At 37.4% G+C, this 15,327-nt stretch overlaps 1 protein-coding gene across 1 annotated transcript in view; it reads left to right on the forward strand.

Moving 5' to 3' along the window:
• Positions 1-433: 433 nt before the first annotated feature.
• The window catches only part of SAMSN1 (SAM domain, SH3 domain and nuclear localization signals 1), a 46,317-nt gene continuing 31,423 nt past the window's right edge, over positions 434-15,327 (forward strand). Inside the window, exon 1 of the mRNA XM_065741845.1 lies at positions 434-453. The gene's annotated coding sequence lies outside the window, so the exon portion shown is untranslated. The remainder of the gene's footprint in view (positions 454-15,327) is intronic.

A 15,327-nucleotide genomic window follows, 5' to 3' on the forward strand; every position in this document is an offset into this window, starting at 1 on the left:
ATATTTAAGAAAAGCAGTATACAATTTTCTGTATGTATTGCAATATATCATAACAGAAGTATTTGTATTTTTAAAGATACATTAGAAGATACTTATCTTTCAGAAGAGGATGAAGAGGCGCTAACTTCTTGCATGAAACTGTCAAAACCTCAGGAAAAAAAAGCCTGGAAAGACAATGTGAGGAGAAAAGAAGAGACTGAGACCAGGGCAGAGTTTATTTCTGCATCTTTGGGCCGAACATATACTTCTAAATTTAGTAACTTAGGAACGATTTCAATCCATTCAGAAACGGAATTTCATTTGTGGAGTGACTGGAAGCCATTTCCTGACAACCAGCTCTGTCCTTGTGATTTCTTGATTTCAAAAATAGAAGAATGGGAAAACTGTACTTGTGCTTCTCATCAGCCACATCTTACAAATTCCCTAACTGATATGGATCTGCAGTACTCATGGGTAAGTGGAAGTGGTTCTTTTTGTACTGAAATGTGTAAAAAGCAGAAGCTTTTTGTTCTGGTTCAGCATTAAAGAGCTGTTGTCATTTTACATATGGTTCTGAAATGCAGTAAATCAGATTTGGATTTCAGGTAAATGGACATTTCATTCAGAGTAACACCAGAGGTTCCTATATCCTGAGGTTGTTCATTTTCAACTGTGCAGACACTGACAGCATTGAGCAAGAAGTCTTTGGTCTATTTTGTTTCTCATCAGACACACTGGATTTTTCAGCTGTACTTTAAATACTCATCCACGCTTAGAAAACTTTTCAAAAGTCTGGGGTAAGCTGAAGTCAGTAAGGGTCTATGAAACAAGTGGGCTTGGATCAGGCCCCTAGAGGTCACTGCAATTCTAGTAAGAGATACTAGAGTTATTTGGAGAAAGGTCAGAGGCTGAAGAAGTATTGATGTATCTGTCTTCTTGGATCAGGTCAGCCGGTGAAACCTGTTTTTGCAATTACCTTTGTGGCAACAAGTTCTTAGAAATGGATGCAAGGAAGCAGAGTTCGATCTTGTTCTGAAACTGTCTTTCTGAACAGCTATCTAGAGGCTTTTTTATTTCAACTGCTGCTATTTCACTGTTCTTTTTAAAGTGCAGTTTAAAACTAGAAAACAATCAAACAAACAAAAACTTTAATTGGAGAGATATATAATTAGTGAACACTTTAGTGAGGTTTTTTTGCCTCTCAGTACTGGAAAAAACAGGTCTTCTGGCATTGCACATAGTGATGGTAAACACATGGAAAGTAACCAGGTGACTGAAAACAATCAGGAAAAAAGCAAACAAACAGCAGACACCTTTCTCTTTACACTCATTCCCTCATGCGATGCTCCAGGGACAGAGATGGTTTACATTCTTCAGTAACACCAGCTCTCAGGAATGTGAATCTAAATCACAGAAGGCAAGGTAGCAGCAGGCACCTGCCAGTTGGGTGTGCAAATGGAGACCTGAGTAATCAGAATCTGATCTGAATCAGTCCCTGGCTCTGACTTGGTATATGCTGAAAACAGCATTTTCTTTAATATGTGCTCGTATATCACTAGGAAAGGTACACACACATACATCATTGCTGCAGTGAGGTAGGTCAATATAGCAATCATATTTTTGAATACATTAATGTAGTCATTCAGCTTTTTTTAAATGACATAGTAGCCCACACAACAAAAAGCTGTACCTGATACGTGGAATTTGTCTAGCACAGAAGATTTTTCCTGAGATTTGGCATAGAAAACAGAAAGGCCAAAGAATTGATTGGTGATTCTATAATTAGGACAGAAAGAAAATTGTTCCCCAAAAGAAGATAATAAAGATGCTACAGTGAAATCCTGGACAGCCTCAGCAGTGCAAACTTTTGGGGCAGGGTTTTTGGTAGAAAAAGGCTGGGAGCTGTGCACAAACACTGCTCTGCTGTGTGAGTCCCCCTGCCCATAAGTATGCAGGATTCCCTGTAGAAACCAGATTGTGTCAGGAACACTGGTCTCCACCATATACTTTCTCCTAATGAAAGAAACTCAGCATCCCCAGCTAAGACTGAATGAAGCCCCTGGGCAAAATGCTAATAGCATGCATGTGTGGGTCAGATTTATGAGACCATAAATGTCGCTTCAAATAATTCTATTCCATTTTGTTGCAAACAGCCTGTTAACGGTCTCTACCGTGGTGAGATTTGTCCTACCCATGTAACTATTAAGAGCCAGAAAGAGGTTTAGTGCATTTTTTTTCTGCATTATTGTTTATTTTGCCATCTGCTTTCCTGAATGACAGTTTGTTTCCTGACTTTAATGTATCTCTGTGGGTTTAGCCTCTTCAGATTTAGATTACAGGCAATAGTAAGACATCTTATTCTTTGTATTTGCATTCTACCAACGGGCTCAATTGAAGATTATGAAGACTAGATTTTCAGTTTTGCTTTTTAAGAATCAAAAAAGCCAGCACTGTTGGTTTTGCTGAGAGGATTAGGCACAGAGGATAATGCAGATGTTCTTTCCGATGTTGATTTACCTACTAGTGTAAACCCAATATTTTGCATAATACTCTTTCTGATTCTAAAAGTAAAGCAACATTTCATTTTCTTGGTTGATCTTGGCTTGGCTACTGCTCTATTGTCTGCAGCATGATATGGAGGAGATAGCCTGAGGTAATACTGAAATGCTAGTAATTACATCCTAACCTTAGGAAAATAGGCAACACTGATATATGTAAGACTAATGTTCAAGACTTCCCTGTTCTCTCAGCAAACTGTAGCTGATTTGATGTGGGACAGAGATAAATCTCTAGGTTGGATGCATATTATCCAGACTCATTATGGCAACCTATACAAATCTAATAAAGCCTAGTATTTATAAAGCTTGATGTATACATAGTAAATGATTAATGCTCTCCTATAGTCATTTGCAAAAAGGACCTGGATCTCTTAATGATAGCTTGCTTTTTGGAGAGAAAATAATGAGTGATCTTAATTTCCTTCCCTCTGTTTCTTCCTCTTCTTTCCTTTCTTCCTCCCTAACACAGTCTTCCTTATGGCATTTTGTACTGCCAACATTTGTTTCTCCTAAACCAGCAAAAGGCCGGCAGAGGTTATCCAAGCTGGTCACCTAAGCAAGAGCTGTGAGAACAGGCCTGCACTCTCAGCTACAACACTCACCAAGCTCCTCCAGCTAGTCTTTCTTCAGAGCACATGTTAAACACCTGTGTTAGCTTGTATCTCACCCATTCTGCCCACCACCAAGTATTATGAAAACATTTTAGAAGTCTGTATTTCTGGTCTTTAATTAAATACAGAGCCAAATGTGCTATGTTATCATTTTATATCCATGGTGTTACCATCAGCAGCTCTCTGAAAAGTTAAATTAGATGTATGTCATTTTTTTCCTGGATTGTTCGGCTGTTTACAGTATAATCGGTGATTGATCAAAACTATGCTAGAGGCATCATTGCTTTTTTAGGTGCTATATGAAATTACTCTTACTGATATTGTACCTAAGTAATTTTTAAATAGTTATTCCATGGAATGTAGATTAATATATTTAAGAAAACATAGAAAAAAAGCAAAAAAGAAGCAATTAGTCCTAGATAAAGAAACTACTATGCTGCAGATTGTTTCTTACTACCATTGTGTACCGGGGAGAGAAATAGCCTTGAAATTATTGCTGTGGTTTTCTATTTCAGTGACCATCTGGCTTTTTGCTCTTCTGATCTGACTTGCTTTCTTTCAAGACAAACTGTTCCTCAGCATCACACTTGGACTTTTAGTAGACGTACGTGCTGACACTAATTTCTTTGTTGAGAAAGCACTCTTCTCATCTCTATTTACTGACATTCTAACTTTTCCAAACATGGCCTGTTTAATAGGCCCTGATTCCTGATCCCCTCTCACAGCCTTGCTTGATTTGTATTATTGTTAATATCCTGCACTCTGTGCCACAACTGCTGCTCCTGTGGCTCTCCAAGAGGTGCTGTGTAATGCCTAGAAGCCTAGACAGGTTGTTGGATCTCTTGTGTACCAGAGATCATAATTTTCTGGAGGAAGGGTAGGAATCTGTGGACAGCTGGTAATGATCAAAGATTGCTCTTCTCCAGCAAAATGTGCTTCAAAACCAGAAACTGCATTTGACCTGTTCTACTTTTTGCACAACTCAGAGAATGGATGAGGGATTTCTTCTCCATTTCAGGAAGCAGTTTTTCCCATGCACTAGAACACTACTGTTCTGAATGTTCTCTTTGTCTGCTCAGTTTTCTCAAGCAGTTTGACTGTTTTCTGATTATATTTATTTCAGTTTATGTCTTTCTGTTGAGAGAGGCCTGTACAAATCTTAGCAAACCTTTCCCAATGATATGTGGAATCATTATTTGTCACAAACAGCACTGTAAGAATGCCTGGAATATACAGAATGGCCTTTCTGAGACACCAATTTTAAACAGATCCTGTCCTAGCTATTTCAGTACTGCTAATAAATGGTATTTTTCAGAGCTGCAGCTCTTGTTCTGTTTCAGTGATGGAATAGAAGCAGATCCCCACCTATTATAATTCCCTTGTTCTGCTGGTGTTATGAAAGCCCAGTTCACTTGTACCTTTGTTGAGGCCCAAAACCTTCACGCAGAAAAGAAACAAAGAGCAGCTGAAATGGTGGCAGGAAAACAGTCAGGACCAGGATGTTCAGCTGGTAAGCTGTGGCTGAGACTTGAAAGAAAACAGGACTAGTTTTCTAAGAAACGAAACAGTCTCCAGCTGCTTCTCTATCGTATCTTCACTTGTAAGCCCTTGTCAGGTTTCCTGTTTCTTTTTATGACAGTACAGCTAAGTTCAACTGCTACTATGATGTCCCCATCAGTGCACCAGCTCAGCCTTTTACCTTTTTTACTTGGCACTTCTCTTAAAGGGCTGAGAGATAGCTAGAAACCCCTCAATGCTTCCCAGGCTGATAGACAAAAGAGAATACTGCTACATTTAAATCTATCATGTTGTTAAATTCAAAGGCATTTAGTATTTCCTGGTTCAAATCCTGTCCTATAGCTTTGTGAAAGTTTATTTTGAATTTTAAACCCTGTGAGGAGGGTAGGGATTGAGACACATTTATATGTCTCTGTGAAAGGCGAATTCTCGTGAACCTGGAGCAGCACTGATTTTAAAATTGGAGAAAAGTCAAGATCCATGACTGAAATTTCACTGCTTTCTTTTCTTAGAAATATTAAGCAAAATATTAATTATTTGAAAAGACATGAATACTTACGAAGCTGAGAGCTCTCATTTTCCTAATGTTTGCAGTCTTTCTTGATGTCTGTCATCTCTCATTTCCATTGTCTATGGAGTCTTACTACATCTCCTATCATGGGGAGCTTTATTTAATAAAATGTTATACCAGGAAGTTGTTAAATATTCTACAGCTTACTTCAGTACAATACACAAATCTCCTCTTAAAGTGTGAGGAGGACTCATCCCTCGGGCTTCATACATGGGGGAGGGGGAGTCTGAGATAGCATTACTCAATATTTACTCTTCCAGCCTAGCTATAGCTGCATCACTGAAATGTGCTGATATGGTATTTCCACTGCTGCCATTCCACATCCCAGAATGATTCTAGCCACCTTCTTGCATAGCAGCATGAAAAATTTAGAAGTATAGTGTCTTTCTCTGCACTGACTTTGAATATACACTCTCAGAGAAGGTTTTAAAAACATGAAAAATTTGATGCTACTGCTCTTCACTACAGTAACTGTTGTCCTACTTTATATTTTTAATACCTTGCTAGAATATTCACAGCTATGTAGGGAATTATGTCACATTTTCTGTTAATCTTAGTATATATACCTAACTACTAAAATGGTTAACAGTTTCCAACTTTTCAAATATTGGTGGGCTGTTCTATATGTTTGGTTGGATAGGTAATACTTGCTAAAATATATATGCCTAGATGATAATTAAGTGAATTTATTTACAGTAAAGGTACTTTAAAATACCACAGCATCTTTAATATTGTTTCAGATAGCTTCAGAATAGCATTGCAATTCACCTCAGTTGATTTCATGGTGTTGCTTCCAACGTAGCTGTTGGGTAATGAAGAGCTACAGCTGGAGAGAGAAATCAAAGGCTTTTTTTGATTGCTGATGTGCATAAGGTATGAAGAGAAATGTAATTGTTGAAAGTGCAGTGGAAATTGTGCATTTCATATATTTATTCTTTGTAAATTGCATATGAATTCATAATAGGAAAAAGAAATGCTACCTGCTTCATGAAACATGATTAAGAGTCAAAATATAATTAAACTAAGTGCAATTTTTGATAACCAACTGTCTGATGAAAGGATGACTTCCTGTTAGCATCCTTTAGAATTGCCAAAATGATGCACTTTTGCATACTAAAAGAAAATGAGATGTATTATCGGTCTGCTGCCTTATATAGCTATGCTATGATAATATTACCTGCCTTATTGATCACTATCTTCTGTCAGTCCAGTATTTTATAAATGGCATTTTTCTTCTTTTTTAATATTAAAAATTATTGAACTTGTCACTTCTTCCCATACATCATACACAGCAAAACAAAGTATACTTCACTCTGCTTGAGCAGTGTTCCTGTTGAGAATCAGCTGCTGCAGGCTATATTCTAGTCCTGTGCTGTGTTAATACATTAGCTCCTGATGTTGGCAGGAAGTTTCCAGCTAGTGAAGCCATCAGGTGCCTTGAGATCTGCCTGATACTGCAACTTTTTAAATGCAATTTATCTCCTTACACAGAGTAATGAAGTTTTACTTCTGCATATATACACTTTTGAAACCTAAAATATGGCCCAATTTTGTGCTTACAGAATTGGTGAAAAACTTCCTTCTGTAGTCAAAATATTAAATCTTCATTAGCTCAGAAAACCTTTTATTTGACTAATTTGGTAAATATTTGATTGAATGCAGGGCTAAGGAAGCCAAAACCTAGGATTATGATACTTATTTGCTTAATTTACAAGAATACATAGCTGGTAGTAAGTGCATATAAAAATAACTTATGTCACACGATTCCAGTGCTCAGCAGTGGCATAAATGGCTAAGCAAGGATTTTCAGTGCCAGAAAGACATCAAAATTTCCAGGGCTGCTGCATTATTAGAATAAAAGTACAGGGCTGTTTCAAAAATAACGCCTCCTGTTTTATTGTATCAGTCTGCAACATCAGAGGTAGATATTGGTGGTATGATGGTAGAGGCTGAATCTTCCCGCCAGTATTCCATTATGTTTTATTGTTTAATATTTATTATTATTTTATTGATAGATGGCAGCAGAGGGGCAGCCTGACAAAATGGTGTCTGATGTGGAAGTGCATATGAAGCAGAAGTGTGTCGCTGAATTCCTCCATGTGAAAAAATGACACACACTGACATTCATTTATGCTTGCTGAACGTTTCTGGAGATTAACCAGTGGATGTAAGCACAGTGATGCAAAGGGTGGTATATTTCAGCAGTGGTGACAGTGACAGTGGGTCATTTCCACTGGTACAGATATTTACATGAGGGACATGCTGGCTTTTGTTCATTGCTGGTGAAAATGCATAGCTAGTGGTGGTAACTGTGTTGAAAAAAATATTGCTTGGTAGCTGAGAATTTGCTTTATCAAATAGTATTAATGTGCTCTTCATATCTGCAGTTGTTTTCATGGAAATAAATAAGAGGCATTACTTCTGGAGTGACCAACTCATTTTAGAGTCCAGCTAGAGAAATCCTTCTGTTGTGACACTCTCCAAAAGCAGGGCATTTTTTGCATAATTTTGAACATCTTTTTATATACTGAAAAAGGAATTTGAATACTGTCTTTTCGTCCATCTTTAAAAGAAATAATTGTGAATAAAATAAAGAATGGGTCCTGAAAAATAAGATTTGAAATGAAACAGTTGTTACATGTCTCTAATTGTGCTATTTAAATGTGGTCATTAGAAGATACTTTTTTTTAACTAGAAAAGAAAAAACAGACATCTTTTTCTATCAGAATATTATTTTGAAAAGAATTCACATACAGTAATGAAATTTCTGGACTGACTTTCTGTAGACATTTAATTGATTGAAAAAGTTCACCTTCACTAATATATGGGGAAAATGAATTGGAAACATGAACATAGCATAATTCTTGTTGGAAGTGCTCACACTCTAATCCATTTGAAGAAATCTGTCTGAGTATTTTTTCACAACAGAACCAAATTAATTAGGTAAATGACATGAAAATTCTTGTTCACTTCCACTCACAACTTACACTTAACCTGAGTAATGGCAACAAACAGTATGTGGGAAGAGAGAAAATCAAGAGTTCAGATAATTTAGGACAACCCTAAGCAGACAATATTGTGCATCTGTATGGGCTTTCTATATTTAATTCTGGGTTTTGTAGGTATTCTAAAACACTATTTCCTTTCTCACAGATGAGCTGTGCTTCCTAATTACTCCTCTAAAAATTAATTAGTGTAACATAGGAGTACATGTGGCCTCAGTTATTGACTGGTGTGTTAGCCACTGTACTAGTTCACGGATACACACAGACGACAGATCACATCCTACAGGTAGATTTGTAGAAGTGGAAAATGGTGAAATCAATTGATGTGGATTGCATTCTAAAATAGCTAGGATGTTAGTCAGCATTTTCAATCCCAAAGCCTTGAAGTCAAACTCCTAAAACTTTGTTAGCAGTTATGTTCACTGAAATTTTCTGCATATTCAACAACAAGGCCAAAAATAGAGGAGTACAGCAGTGGTAGCAAACTTTCTTACCATGTCACTGGAAAATAATGATGAAATAAATCTTTATCCCAGTGCTCCATAGAATCTCTCTCCTACCTTAACTCTGTAAATTGAAATCCAGTGATTAAGGAAGTAGATAATGCCAACTCAATTTCCTTCACTTTTAAGACCTCATGTGTGATATTAGAAAATTTAGGTTTATAGGGGTCTTTGAACCCAAACTTGTTTCAAAGACTTTTGTGAACTTCCACCTCTCAAATTAGAGGAGCATAATATCAACATTTCTCTTTAGCAGTTTGTACATACATAAATATGTACTTCCTATAAACTATATATGCTTCAGAGTTCTGCTGCTCCTGGAGGGGGACTCCTCTCCAGGAACCTCTGTTATGTAGCTCAGTAGAGCTTATAGCAAATCATGGAGCTGTTGGAGGGAAAAGTTTTTTCACTTTTACATCAACTTCTGCTTTCACTGGAAGCAGCAAAGATGAGGAGATAGAAAACACCCAAGACAATCCTTCCAGTTGTGTGGAAGAAGTAACAGGGATCACATAAGTGAGAATAAGAAGTAATTGGAAGATTCCTGATTTGCAAGGATTGAGCTTGAAAGCTCATATTCCATCTCTCACTCCACAAAGCAGTTTTGGAGACATCTGCCCTGCACATTCCCTTCTGGACCCAAAGACAAGTTAGTGACACAATACGTTACAGCTACTGAGTACTGTGACTGTCCCTGTGAGTGCTTTTAGTCAACAGACAGAGATAATACACATTATCTTAGATCTTAATGAAACAAATGTATGAGAATGTGCTTTATCTCAGTGATGGGCTAAGAGCACTTTGTTCCCTGCCAGTGAGGTTCAGCTGGCCTGGGGCAACTTGCTCAATTGTGATCATTCAACCTGAAGTATCCCATGAAGACCAAAGCAAGACACATGGCAGAAACCATGATTGGCAAAGTGAGAGATCACTTGGCAGAACTCTAGCCAGAAAAGAGCCTTCTCTCCTGAATGGTGGAGCTCAGTGTGGCTGGAGCCTGCCCGTACTGTGTCACTCTACAGTGGAGAGGTGGCTGACAGATCAGCCTGCCAGAGCAGGAGACAGAGATCCCTGCAGTGAGATTCAGGACTTGAAGTGAAAGCCATGGGCAGGGTTTCCCCCCATCTGTCCAGGGCCCCATCCAACCTGGCCTTGAGCACCTCCAGGGATGGGGCACCCAGAAACTCTCTGTGCCAGTGTCTCACCTGATATGGTGCATGCCTCTGAGTAAAAAATTTCATCCAAACAAGAAAACTAAATTTCTCCTCTTTTAGTTTAAAGCCATTCCCCCTCATCCTATTACTGTCATATCATATAAAATGTCAGTTCAACTCCTGCTCATAGGAGTGTAGCAAATCTGTCCCTATCACTTTCAAATTTTTATTTTCATCTCCTTGAAAACATGTTGAAGAAATAAAGGAGAAATAACCATTTCTTTGGTTGAGAAAGTGAAATTGAAACCCTGCAAGTGAATGCCACCCTTTATTCGTTTTCATGTTATGCTGTGATGGCACAGCATCTTGACACTCTGACATGAGTGAAGAAATTAGGCAGGAGACGTTTACTAGTAAAATATGGCTCTAACTACAAAGAGTTTCCTGACAGCAGGCTGCATATTACAGTTAATCAGAGTTTACTTTTGTTGATCTTGATTATAATCAGAGGTAGGCAGACGTCATGTACATACCTTGAGAATATCCCCTGCTGCATCGACAGTGCTGAGGCATTAAGCTGGTCTTCTAAATGCTGAATGAAGCATGCCATGTTTTGTGTGAGAGATTAGGGCAGAGAGCCTAAATTTATTTTTTTATCATTATTTATTATCCTTATCACAAGTCTCATATTTGAGCTTTCCAAATAGATGCACAAGGCAACTGTCATTCTTTATCTGTAAATGCATTTCTAGGAGGCTGAACTTCGGCTGAACAATTATAGAACAGTCATATAACCCTGCAAATTATGTGGGGTACAGTGTCCTTGTGTCTGGCTAGTAATCCCAGTGTTCACTAACAGAACCCACTGGGATTTCCAGGCACAAACACTGCAACGTAGCTTTGAGCTACAATTTAACATTCACTCTGAAAAACAGCATGCAATTCACAGACACGCCTGAACCCACAGCAGCAGCATCTCACCATTTACTTTCTGTAATTCATAGACTGTAAACTGTGTTCTGCTTACAATAAATTGTACAAGAAAACCACCAGTGACACACATATTTCTGCTGGAAATTACTACAGAGATGCTGTATGAGCCTGTGGCTATTTTACAAGATACCAACCTTGCTGACTCTGAGTTTTCCCAACAGGACTACCTGGAAGATATAGATGGCTCTACTCTTTGGCTGGACTCTTCAAGATAATAAGAAAGGAATTTGTTCAATAGGTGAAACCCAATCTCCTTGAGAATCCTTCTGTCACAATACTACCAATTTTTATTAGTGTCAGCACTAACCTAACATGGTGTAGGTATGACTGAGCTGTTCATCTACTGCTCATACAAGATGATGTGCTGGGATCAAAGTTTGAGAAAAGTTCTCAGTACTTCATTTTCCCTTTAGGCCAGGTGATACTGGGAGCATGCCAAGGACATAATCAGACATCCTGGCCATGAAACATCTTTTTTTCTTATCCACTGGGCACAATTTTTGTACTAGACACGTTTTTAAATTCAGTGGAACTTCGGTAGTGATGTACTATAGCCTGTCCCTGCCATATTTCTTCATGACTCCATTGACCTTAATGGCAAAGGATTAACATAAGAAAAGAAAGAATTGCAAAAATATTTTTTCAGGAAGAAAAGGAAGCCTGAGAGTCTCAAGGAAGTTGAATTCACAATTCCCAAGACTCAATATGATGAGGATGTACCTGCTTCTTTGTGCCCTGACTGTTTCTTAAAAAAGCTTGGAGTCCACTCTGTTGTTCCTTGATGCTATTTCAGTAGATATATGGTACTAAGAAAAAAGCCCTGTTTCCAGTGTTAATTATTTGGAGAAGATAAAGTTTTTGAAGCAAACTTGAGTTATTATGTAGGTCATTCCAAAAGCAATGCCTTTCATTTATTAATGTGGGAATTACCAGCACAATAACACTGTTTGATAAAGCAAATTCTCAGCTACCAAGCACTATTTCTCAGCATTCTCACCACCACTAACTATGCATTTTTGCCAGCGATGAACAAATGCCTGCATGCCACACTTGTAAAAATCTGTACCAGTGGAAGTGACCCACTGTCACTGTCACCACTGTTGAAATATACCACCCTTTGCATCACTGTGCTTACATGCACTGGTTAATCTCCAGAAATGTTCAGCAAGCATAAATGAATGTCAGTGTGTCATTTTTTCACATGGAGGAATTCAGTGACACATCTTTGCTTCACATACACTTCCATGTCAGACATCATGCTGTCAGACTGCCCCTCTGCTGCCATCTGTCACACACAACAAAATGTAATGGGATATTGGTGGGAAGGTTCAACCTCTACGGCCATACTACCAATGTTTGCCTCTGATGTCATGGGCTGACATAATAAAATAGGAGGCATTACTTTCCGAGCAGCCCTGTAGCCTTGCTGAATGGCCACTTTCTACAGGTTTCATAAGAATTATCATACTTAGTACAGGAAGTGAGTGTTCCTGATATAGTGTCAACCCTCTGCCACACTGAGAGTGTAAGCTTAAAGTATTTTTATCCTGTCTCGTCTCTCAAAGATTCTGAGTTTATATTACTCCATTTTTTTTTCTCCTGACAAAAAGCACCGAGGAGCCTATTCACTAGGAAATTACAGACCTTGTTTCATGAACAAAAACCTGCAGGTCTTATGGACCAATTTTCAGTGCTAGGTGCTCACAGTGACGAGACTGCAGTGAATGCTGGAGAGATAAGGATGGAACCTTAAGCTCCATTCCCCAGAAGCCCAAGGAAAAATCAGAGCTTCAGTGTTCAGATTTAGAATAAGAAGTCATATTTTTAATTTAAATATACAATCAGCGCAGGCAGCAATATCTGGCTTTTTTTTTTTTTTTGTGGGTTGTTAGTGTGGGAGGGGAGGTTCAGCTCTTCTTTTTCACACTTGTTCCTTTACTTTCTGTTGCATTTTTACCATGGTGATTTATGGAGAGAACTGTGCTGACAGGTAAAAGTGATTGCAACTGTGTCTGGCTCTTGCACTGATTAGACCAGGAGAGGGAAGTATCTAGCTGTGTTCTGACCCATCATTAGTATGTACATTTGAGGAAATTGTGTTCTGCTCCTGAACATTCCTTGAGGAGATAAAGACTAAATTTGTTAAGTAAATTATTCACTGCAAATTATTCTCTCGGTTCCATTTGCTATTCTGAGATTTCTGCTATACCTAGGCAAGCTAGACCAGACAGAGATAGGCATGGGCATAAATGCAGAGGGTACATTATGGAACTCTTACATTAATTGAAATAAATAGCCTTACACACTTCGGAATTGCTTAGCATAAGGGAAAGCAATGTAAGGTATACAAGTTTCCATTTAAACTTGGGCCAGATTTCTATGATGAACTAATACAAAATTGTCACCTTGCTTGCTTTTTGACCATGCTAAACTCTTTATTCTATTTCTGCTCTATTTTTTGGTTATATAAAAATAATCAAATATCAAAAGGACGAGCTTACACTTGCAGTGTAGATTGAAGATGTTTCTTCTTCCGAGGCAAGGTAAGCGGATGGAACCAATGAAGACTCTGACACTATTGTGGCATTTCATGCTGTGTGGGTGGGAGACACATAAAACACTTGAGTATCCAGGACTATTTATCATGGTCTGCTCATTAAAACTGAATAATGATAATAATAATAAGCTATAACGTATATTGCCCTTTATAAAAGGAATCATTCTCATGGGGTCATCTTAATTACTGAGTGGAACACCTTTCTTCCCATTGGGCTTTGCAGAGTGAAGAGTGGCATTACCTAGGTAATTCAGGATGGAAGACTCAAATCTGAGCCCAGTAAAATTAATCTTATAAACTTCTATTGATTTTGCTGCAGTTTGGATCAGATCCAAGGACCAGCAAGGAAATGGAATGAGTTACATGCAATTATGTCCAATAGAAAATTAGGTAGGAGAATTTTAATTGCTATTTTACATAGATATCCATTCCTCTTTGAAAAAACACCTTGAAATACAAAGAATACCAGCACGGAGCTTTTTATTATTATTTTTTATATAGAAGAGCCCTCATGAAATGTATTGGTTAACTCATTGTTATATGTTCGGGTTTTTTTCTCTTAGTTACTTTTTAAAACTAGTGTGGGTCAACCTTCCAAGGGCAAGAACATAATCAGGTCAGCTTTCAAGCTGCTATAATTTTTCTGATATGTGGATGAGGAAAGGAAATAGATATGGGTGGGCACTATATCTCTTGAAATGGCCTCTTTCTTCCTGTTTAACAATAAATATTCCACAGAAAGGAAGCTCATATATTACTCTTCAGATGAGTTTCCATTTTATTAATCGTGAAGATTTTAATAGTGGCCTGAGACAGGAAATCACATTCTAATGATCTGCACAGTCTTATTTAATCCTCAGGTTTGGATCAGATAAAAAAGAAAAGCAATATTCTGCAATGTACAGCTATGTAGATAAATAATAGGGTTTAATTATTGTAAAACATACATACAGCATTTTTAATAATGTACGGCTTTACTGAATTACTAAGGCTAATTAAATATCCATGGTAAAACCTCCTTAGGCTTAGAAACTTAAATAGACTTTTCAAGTGCTGTTATCAGATATATGAAAGAAAAATATATCTTAGAGTTCATTGGTTTTATTAACAATTATTATTATTAATAATAATGAATTATATATCCCTTGGAGTTTATAATAATTACTATTAATAATCAATATTTAATTAATAATAATGCTGATGAACTCTGAGGGATATCTTACTGAAAATAAAATTCAGCTCTATACAGAGAGAATGTAGTTCTAATTAAAATGTGAAGTAAAACATCTTGGGTGCTGGGCTAAGGTTTAATACACATACAGAAATAACAGACAGGGCTTTACCAGGGTGTGTGCACTGAATATTTGGATCCACAATGACTTGTGAATTGCTATCCGATGGAAGACATTTTCACAGGCTTGCTTTTCATAAAGAAGTTTTAACTGCAAAATGTACAAGGAAAAGTTGCTTAAAATAGATTTTCTTTAAAACCTTGTTTCATTTTGAAAAAAAAAAAAAAGGTTAGAAAATCTTGAAAAATATGTATTTTTTAGCTATTTTTTCTTCACTTTTTAAGCTCTGTAACTTATTTAGAAACAGTTTTCTCTGTTCATCTGCAGCATTGAAACTCTGTGGGTAGCCCAAACATTTTAAGTTTGAAATTTGCCTGAATCTTCAAGCAAATAAGGTGATGGTTTTTTTCATGATTTCAGGTTTTATACTGCATGATTCACAACAAAGAAGTTTTATTTAGGATACTTGTTTGCTTGAATTTGGCAAATAACATCAAAAATGAAGCACACAATCAAAGCTCACTTAGTACCTCTACTTTCATTTAGCCTCTGAGATGTTTTTAAAGGGGGTTAAAAGCTTTTGAAT

Source organism: Cyrtonyx montezumae, unplaced genomic scaffold (assembly GCF_038088225.1).
Source record: "Cyrtonyx montezumae isolate F1298 unplaced genomic scaffold, pur_monq_1.0 scaffold_3, whole genome shotgun sequence".
Taxonomy (NCBI): domain Eukaryota; kingdom Metazoa; phylum Chordata; class Aves; order Galliformes; family Odontophoridae; genus Cyrtonyx; species Cyrtonyx montezumae.